The sequence below is a fragment of the Anneissia japonica genome, unplaced genomic scaffold (assembly GCF_011630105.1).
Source record: "Anneissia japonica isolate Jap-2015-1 unplaced genomic scaffold, ASM1163010v1 scaffold1258_len173354_cov150, whole genome shotgun sequence".
Classification (NCBI taxonomy): Eukaryota; Metazoa; Echinodermata; class Crinoidea; order Comatulida; family Comatulidae; genus Anneissia; species Anneissia japonica.
In genome coordinates this window covers 67,131-75,884 of record NW_022754736.1, presented here as the reverse complement: position 1 = coordinate 75,884, position 8,754 = coordinate 67,131, and the positions used below count along the sequence as shown (strand labels likewise).

General features: G+C 36.6%; 1 protein-coding gene across 2 annotated transcripts in view; it reads right to left on the bottom strand.

The window, feature by feature from the left end:
* The window catches only part of LOC117123222 (myosin light chain kinase family member 4-like), a 13,528-nt gene that overhangs the window by 4,270 nt on the left and 504 nt on the right, over positions 1–8,754 (bottom strand). The window contains exon 1 of one of the 2 annotated variants that reach the window (XM_033269072.1): positions 4,879–4,946. The exons of the other annotated variant lie outside the window; for it this stretch is intronic. The gene's annotated coding sequence lies outside the window, so the exon portion shown is untranslated. Of the gene's footprint in view, positions 1–4,878; positions 4,947–8,754 lie in introns of those variants that run through there. 2 annotated transcript variants of the gene reach the window in all.

The window sequence follows — 8,754 nt, the reverse complement described above, 5'->3', positions numbered from 1 at the left end:
TAGGCCTATGTATAACGTGTACTGATGCATATTTACATGTTTAGAAGTGTTTATTTTAAGTGATCCCAGGAAAGAATTTGTATTGGCTCAAGAATAAGCTTTAAAATTTTAACACTGTGTACAAAGGGTGGGGGGAGCCGCGGCTCCCACAGCTCCCCCTGGATACGTCCCTGTCAAGAACAATACGACAGCCATCAGTTTCAAACTAATGACTATTTTAAATGATACACCTATACATTTGCTAATAAATACACTAATCAAAACACTAAATACTGTACTAGCACTGACTATGCTATCAGTTCAAGAAAGAAAACATGTTTGTGGTACATAAAATTATAAAAAAAAAATGTGTGTTGGAGCTTAGTTTGAGCAACTTGGAAGCATCATTGATGACTTTACGATAGACACTACGGGCACGTACGCGGGCCGGTAGGGGGGGGGTGTCGGGGTTTACGATAAACACTCCAGGCCCGTATGCGGGGAGGGAGAGGGAGTTTCCAATGCCTCGAATTTGTCGTGCAAGCAAGGACTTTCAACTGTATTTATAACCTTTTTGAGGAATTTAAGTGTTTTCCCGCCGGTTGCGCGCACCTAGGGACGTAACCAGGATTTCGAAAAAAGGGGGGGGGGAAGCCGTTATGCGAGGTACGTAGGACCCGGGGGTCCAGGGGCGAAGCCCCTTGGAAATTAGCGCGCTCTGAAGGTTTTTAGGACTGTTTTGAAATGATAAAGTGAAAATTGCAACAGGTGCATTATAAATAATATTAGTAAGCCGGACAATCATTATATAAACTCAACTCAGGAATTCAATTGAGAAGTGACCCAGGGAGGGACTTTTACAAATGGAGGAACCGTCCCAACTCAGCCCCAACCTGGTTGGGGCTGAGGTAAGAAAGTTATGATTAGGGCAATTCTAGATGGCCGGAAATTACACTCTCAGACCATGGAGGAAATATATTAAGACCAGATTATTTCCTCCATGCTCAGACTTACATTTAGATAGGGGGCCTATATTTTTCTTTTCTTTTTTTTCATTAAAAACATTTAGGGGAAAGGGACTAGGATCAACCACTCTTATCCAAAATAGTTATAATCACAAAAAATGGGCATGTAAAACCAGATCACATCTTAAAAACAAATTTATGCATTCTCGCCTCATCAGCAGTCACTAAGACATACCCTACTCTGAGTCAGGTGTCGACTCAATGGAGTTTAATGTCATACCCAGGAAAGGCGCAATCTGTTTTGAAAGGTGGGGGAGGGGTGATATTTCGTGAGTCGACACCCACCTCAGACGAAACTGAGGTGCAAAGATTTGAGGGAATAGTACCTCTAGATGACCAGAAAATTACATTTTATTAAAATTCATCATCATCACATCACCATTATATATACTCAAAATGAAGCGCCAACAAATTTCTCATGATCTTTTATTAGGGATTTTCGGCAACCATAAAGATTGTCTTTGAGTATGTACATCACATACTTCAAAGATGTGATTTCACAACCTAACTATGGTGGGGCTGAGGTGAGAAAATTTGAGGAAATCGTACCTAGGTGGCCGGAAATGGTACTTTTATATAGTAAAATTCGTCATCATCACATCATCATTATATAATAAAAATGAAGCGCCAACAAATTTCTCGTGATCTTTCATCAGGGATCTACTTAATATCCAGGACAACTTAGGCCTAACAAAGTTTACTTCATTTTTTAATATTATTGATATTATTATCTAATATCACCATCGTCATCATCATCATCATCGTCGTCATCATAATTATTATTATTATTACTACTTGTAGTACTGTAGTAATACAACAAAACTTTGTAGAGCTTGCAAAAGGACAAAAATCAAACTCAGCCATACAATAGCACATTTCTGTATCTGAAAAGACCTGGGCTGGGAGTTATGGATTTAAGATTTTTTTACATCACGCTTAGGCCTATGTGTTATTATAGTAGGCCTATGTGTTATTATAGTAGGCCTATGTATAACGTGTGCTGATGCATACACAGTTTAGAAGTAACGGTATTCATTTTGAGTGGTCCCTGGAAAGAATTTTTATTGGTTAGCAAGAACAACCTTTAAAATGTTAACACTGTGTACAAAAGTGGGGGTGGGGAGCCGCGGCTTTCACGGCTCCCCCCCACCCTCCGTATACGTCCCTGCGCTCACCACGTACGAAACTCACCTTCTTTCTTAGGATGTGCACTGAGTTGAAGAACAAATAGAATGAATGTCACACCAAAAATCATCTTCTCTCTTTCTATAGGTTTTACTAGAATTATCTTGATTCTTGTTTAAGTCTGTGAGCAGGCCCATACGCAGGGAGGTGCGACGGCTTTGTACGCAATCCCTCCCCCACCCCACCCCTAATCACAAAAGGTCCGAATTTTCCGGGGTAGAAAATTTAAGACACTCTCACACGTTCCAGAAATCCATCCACAAAAAACCTTGCCCGATCAGAGCAGTTTCCAACTAGGACTGCCTCTAATTTGTTGTATATAAGAAAGGACTTTTAACTTTATTTGTAAGTTTTTTTTAAGGAATTTGAGTGTTTTCCCCACCGCTTGTGTGTCAATAACGCGCCATGTACAAAACTCATCTTCTCTCTTTCTAGGCTTCGCCAAAAATTTATATTTATTCTCGTTTAAGTTTGTGAGTGCCATTTTCGGCCATCTGGAGGTGCCATAATAACAAATTTTCATATCATGGTGGGGCTGAGGTGTTATAGACCCCAAGTGGTGGATTTAAGGGGGGACCGATCCGACCCAGCCCCCAACAAATTTTTAAAAGTTATAAAGATAATGGAGAAAAAACAAAACACACAGTAATTTATAATCATATTTAAGTCTGAGAGACCCATTTCCGGCCATGTATAGGTAGCATAATCATAATTTTTTTTCCCCTCAACCTCAACCATGGTTGGACCGCGGACGGCTAAGGTGGGTGGACCTGGACCTCTTTTTCAGTGAAAGTCCCTCATTAGACACCCATCTCTATTTCGAATTCCTGAATCTGCCACTGCCCCATTATTATGTCAAAGTCCCTCCCTGGCCCGGTAGAGCGGTATTCGCTTCAAAACAACAACAAATTGATTTTTTGCTTGCCCTACCTTGTTCGCAATCATAGATCTGTAATGCTTATTTTATGAATTCTCGATTTTATATATTTTTAAAGTCTACCTATCTCATTCACGAAGTAAAACACTCGTAATTATTTGTTCATATTCGCAATTTCCAACTTTTTAATCTTAGAGTGGCATTTCCATCTTCCTGGGGGTGTCATAATTTAAAATTTCCTACCCCAGCCCCAACCATGGTGGGGCTGAGGTAATATCGACCTTCCATCTCTGAAGGGCCCTTCCTGACCCCTCATATTAAAACCTCACAATATCTAGAACATCTGAGCGCGAGGGGGATCTGCCCACTCGACCTCAAAAGGCTATGTCCTTAGCCCCCATCCCCGACCCATTTTTGTCCACTTTCCACAAATTCGCACTCACCCTATAAAAATCCTGCTTTCGAGCCTGCACTCCGGTAAGCTTATCATTTTGTATCACAAATGATTAATTCCTAATGTCAAGCGAAAGATATTTTTATTCGAAAGATTTTTTTTACTCAATACAATTTTTACAACCTATACCGGTAGCACATTAACCACAGCGTACTCTAAATTCTGTAGTTAACCTTCGGAGAACTTTATTTAAAAAAAAATTAAATGTCCTAATTAATTATATTTTTAATTGTTTTCGTTAAATTAGATGGAGTTTAAATGTGGTTGTATTCCGCTAGTCTCCGTGGTTAGCATAAAGAGAACTAGAGCGTCGCTCCATTAAGAGTGCCTACCTCCCCCAATATGCCTAAATACAGAATTTACGAAGGCAGGCGATTTTTTGTTCATGATTGAGGGTGGGTTTCAAGGAAACTTTACAGACGCGCGTATACAGACGTCAATCAACATTTGGTTGCTCAACTCAAAAAGGGAACTTGTACGGTAATGCTCGTTAGAAAATAATAATAATAATAATAATAATAATAATAATAATAATAATAATAAAAATAATAATAATAATAATAATAATAATAATAATAATAATAATAATAATAGAAAAGCCTGGAGTGCAAGTTGTTGTTCTGCACACAACCCTTATGCACTGCATTCCCTCATTTTTATATTTTTATAAAATAAGGTCTATCATACTGATGTTGAAAACAAAGGCTACATTTAAAAGACTTGTAGGCTTATAATTATAAGTAAATGTGTGGGGCTGTGAAAAATATTGGATGTATAAATTTATGCCAGCCAGCTACTGGTCCTAACAAATTTAAAACTGGCCACCATTTTAAAAAGGTTGAATAACCGGAATGTATGTCATTGATTTTTAATTTGTTTTCAACTGATGTTAAATAGTGTATTCATTTACAAACATAATTTTAGGTCTATTCGATCGACTTCTTTGCGAACTGCAATCGTTGCGAATTATAAAAATAAATCTATTTACAGAGATCGTTCTTGAAGTTCAGTAGATCGAATTCAAAATTTTTTTATTTAATTAGTTGTGGGATAAAATAATATATCTCATGATGAGATAAAAAATTAATGCCACGGGTTTACGAAATAATAATAATAATAATAATAATAATAATAATAGCAATAATAATAATAATAATAATTTAATAATAATAATAATAATAATAAATAATAATAATAATAATAATAATAATAATAATAATAATATTAAATAGTATATCATTACCATCATCATCATTGTTATTATCTATTACAGATCCTATACCGCTTTTATTTCTAAAATTGCGAATCTACAACTAGTTTTAATAACGGCAATTTGCAATACATTTTGGGGTACTTACTGCGAGGTAGTGCCTACAACTTCAAGAAGGGATGGTGATGTTATATTGACATAATATCAATACAAGAGGTTTATATATATTTACCACCTAAAAGCCACACCCCAGGCATGCGCACCTTTCACAAAATACATTATATTATAATGTCACGTGATAAGCAGAGCAACAAAAAATGCAGAAATTGGAATTTCCAATCTGCATAGAAAGCTATTGGTCGATCTGGAAATTGGCAGTTTCAAAAGCTAATATAGTCTGTTGTCTATAGTTGGTGATAAATTTTCATGTTACATAGTATGATTATTTAAAGAATCTATTATACTTTAACGCGCATTAGTAGCTCCCTATTTTCTAAAACAAATGTCCCAATTATTCTAATGTTAAACCCAAATAAATAAGCCTATTACATAATTAAAAAAATAATTCATAATTCATCATAAAAAAAGGCCTCTCCATACACCCCTCCGCTATCACATACAACAATATCGCATTAACTTATGGAACATATATTTATTGTATACATATTATGCTGTCCTAACTACATGGGGACACCTATTATGTCCCCTTAATAGAGGTTCTACAGTACTTCCGTAGTTCATATAAGCCTACTAATAGGCCTACTATCCATGTTCCAATAGTAATAATAGAACTTAGATTAGCTACAATACATTATACAAATATTCTACTGTTCATTATTTTTTTACACTATTTTGTTATCTTTACCCACACCGTATTTCATATTTCTTATGCTGAATCGATAAGGATTAACTGTTTTGTGCCAGGTATTGTTTTGGAGGAGTCGTACGGTAGTTTATCTTTGAGGGCGGAACACCCGATTTACCCCCACCCACCCCGAGACTTCCCATTACTCTTAGTTTGCATCGTGGTTGCATCAGATTATTCAATCGTTCAATGGTACCTCAACGTATTCGTGGGTTCAACAATGTATAAAGGCGAATTGTCACTAAATAGATGCCCACCGTATGATGAGTGGCCTTCTAATTTAAAAGTCCCACATAAATCCACACTTCAAGTAATTCGCACTTTTCACCAAACGTGTCACAGTTCACCGAATTAACGGGTGCCACAATTCGCCGAATTAACGGGTGCCACAATTCGCCGAATTAACGGGTGCCACAATGAGTCAATCTAACAAAACGATTCCAACATCAAAAGATGAATACGGCTATTGAAATAGATTTTCCAGTCTGTAGCCAACGTACAGTGCAGGGGCAATAACTTCAGATTTATTGTTTCTCAGCTATTGATATTGGAAATTTGGAAATTCCCAATTCCAAATATTTTCAATTCAATTCGTTAAACTGTTTTTATTCCATAATGAGGACACTTCTTTGGCCATTTAACAGTAATATCACAGTGTTTAAGCTGTCAAGCAAGTAGCCAAATCCTAATAAAAGCTCAATTTATTTTCGTTCAAAATTGGCCAAAAAGCTAACGGAATTGAATCTATCGTTGCTTAGGCCTATATTCATTTGTTTGGCTAATCAAATTTCTATTTGGCTAATTATTTTCATACTGAATTAGCCAAATTGTTTCTTTTTCTTTTTGTTAACTAAAACCCTGATATCAGAACAATAATATATGTATACAAGGCCTATGCCTACAAAAAATACGGTACAGTATTCCTAATTTAAAATCATGTATGTTCTAAATAACTTAGACCAAAATCAATTCTCATCGACTAGCAATTAATAAAAATCCTATTAATTGAAATTCATTTTTTGACGAACTGTTCCATTCCAAAATTGTTCCATAATAAAGTTTCTATAATCATATTGGCTACTATCCAATACATGTTAGTAACGAATTACTCTCGAAGGAAATATCTAAATTTAAATTTGTATTAGAAAAATTTTCGTACCGTCGAATACAGCGTAGACCTTTTCGCTTGGTGGTAGTACAGAACAGTACTCTCTAGACTAGCCTCGGCCTAGCAGTCCACGCGCGGCCGGTCCCCACCTAACTATCTCGCTAGGTATCGGTTCACATGCAGAGCACCTACCACATCATTAAGCAGGCGCACGCGCAGCAGCCGCGGTTGAGCAGCATGAGGCTAGCTGCGTGACGAGTTGCGTATAGCGGTGAAAGTAGGATCAAAGAATCTATTCTTTGGTAGGATGTTCCGAAGTCCCTTGACCTATGCTGCCCCACAAGACGGCAGCATGAACGTAAGTAAACACGGCGCGGTTGTGGGACAACACTTGTTTGTGTGGGACAGGCGCGTGTAATTTTATATTCTGTACTCGTTATTGTAAGTTAGCCCTTGGTGATTAGTTGCAAATTGAGTTGTTCTTTCTAAGGTGTAAAGTATTTCTGGCTCATTTTTGATTGGTCACTCCAGAATTAATGTCCATTGCCCCCAAGTCGAACCGAGGACTTGGAGGAGAGCGTAAAAACATAAAAATATCCTTCGAACCGCGTGGGGGTAATCTCCCAGGTTTAAGAAAGTTATAACAACGTTACAGTTCAATGGTGTATTTTTAATAGAACGATATAAATACGTATTAGAACATACTTCACAACTAACATGTTCAAACGTTTCTACAACGTCTTTTCTACGTTACCTTTGATACACCTAACCACAACGTTTGTGAACGATATAATAACGTTTCTAGTAAAGGTTGCCATGTACTCAACAAGGCCCAATCCGGGCACAGCCGCTTGAAAAACATTATCCAGAAGCCTCAGGCCCCCTCGTTACGCCACTATTGAAAGGTTAAATTGCATATCTCTCGAGTCAAGCCTGAATAAGTAGGTGTGATGGTATTTTACTCTTCATAACCTCCCCACTAGCGCCATAATATCTGCCTTAATTGGGAAACGTATCACTGCTTCTGACCAGTCTAGGTTATAAATTTTCCAACGTCGTGTTAACCCCCAATTTAGAATGTGTGAAAATGAGGAAAACAATGGATAAAAACAAACTGAAATAACTATAAACTGATTATTTGTGTCAAGCCAGCATCGACCTAAACACGCGAGCAAAAATACGAAAAAAAAAGGATATGGTTGTGACTGGTTGTTATAAGGAAATAAAATGGTAGATCTGCTGGCAGAATACTCTACGAAGGCATAGCATCATAAAAAGAAAATGGTCAGCTGCAGTACTTTCACGATAGTATCGCATTCAAAATAGATTACAAAACAATCAAGAGGATGCGTTCGCGGTGTATTTTGAGGCTGAGGTAAAATGAGGTTTTTTAAATAGAAATCCAACAAATCGTATTTGTACCTTTAGGTGTAATAGGATGTTAATACTCTGCCAAAGGTTTTATAATGTAACCACAAAAACGTCTAGAATCCCATGACAGGTTGAAGAAATTAATATCGTACGGGCTTTAGGCACCATAAAAAAATTATTAGTTCATCACCCCCTCCCTCATCACTTTTGGGAAATTCTGATTTTTAAATTTTTTTTTTTTTAATCAACATATATTTTTATTTCAACCGGGTCGTTTTTCCATCTGTTTTCGCTTGAAAAGCTCAGGATTTCTTGCAAAATGTTTACTGGTACAACAAAAACATATTTGTTAAATATAAATTTGATTCCATTTTTATTACTTTTCATATGTGTCCCTAACCATTGATTTAGTTGTACAGTATAAACATCGGTAAAATTGGGGTGGGGTTAGCAAAAAAAAAAAACCTCCCTCCCTCATCAGTATTTATTCTTTGATATGGTGATAAACTAACACATTTTTTTATGGGGCCTTACGTCGTCTGTGTTTATTCAAAATAGATCGCCTTGGTTTACCCATAAACTTACGGGGTTATCTATGATATAGGATACAAAATGTGTATAATATATGAATTTTGTATTTTTTTAATTTCATTTGATTGATGATTTTAAATATATATATA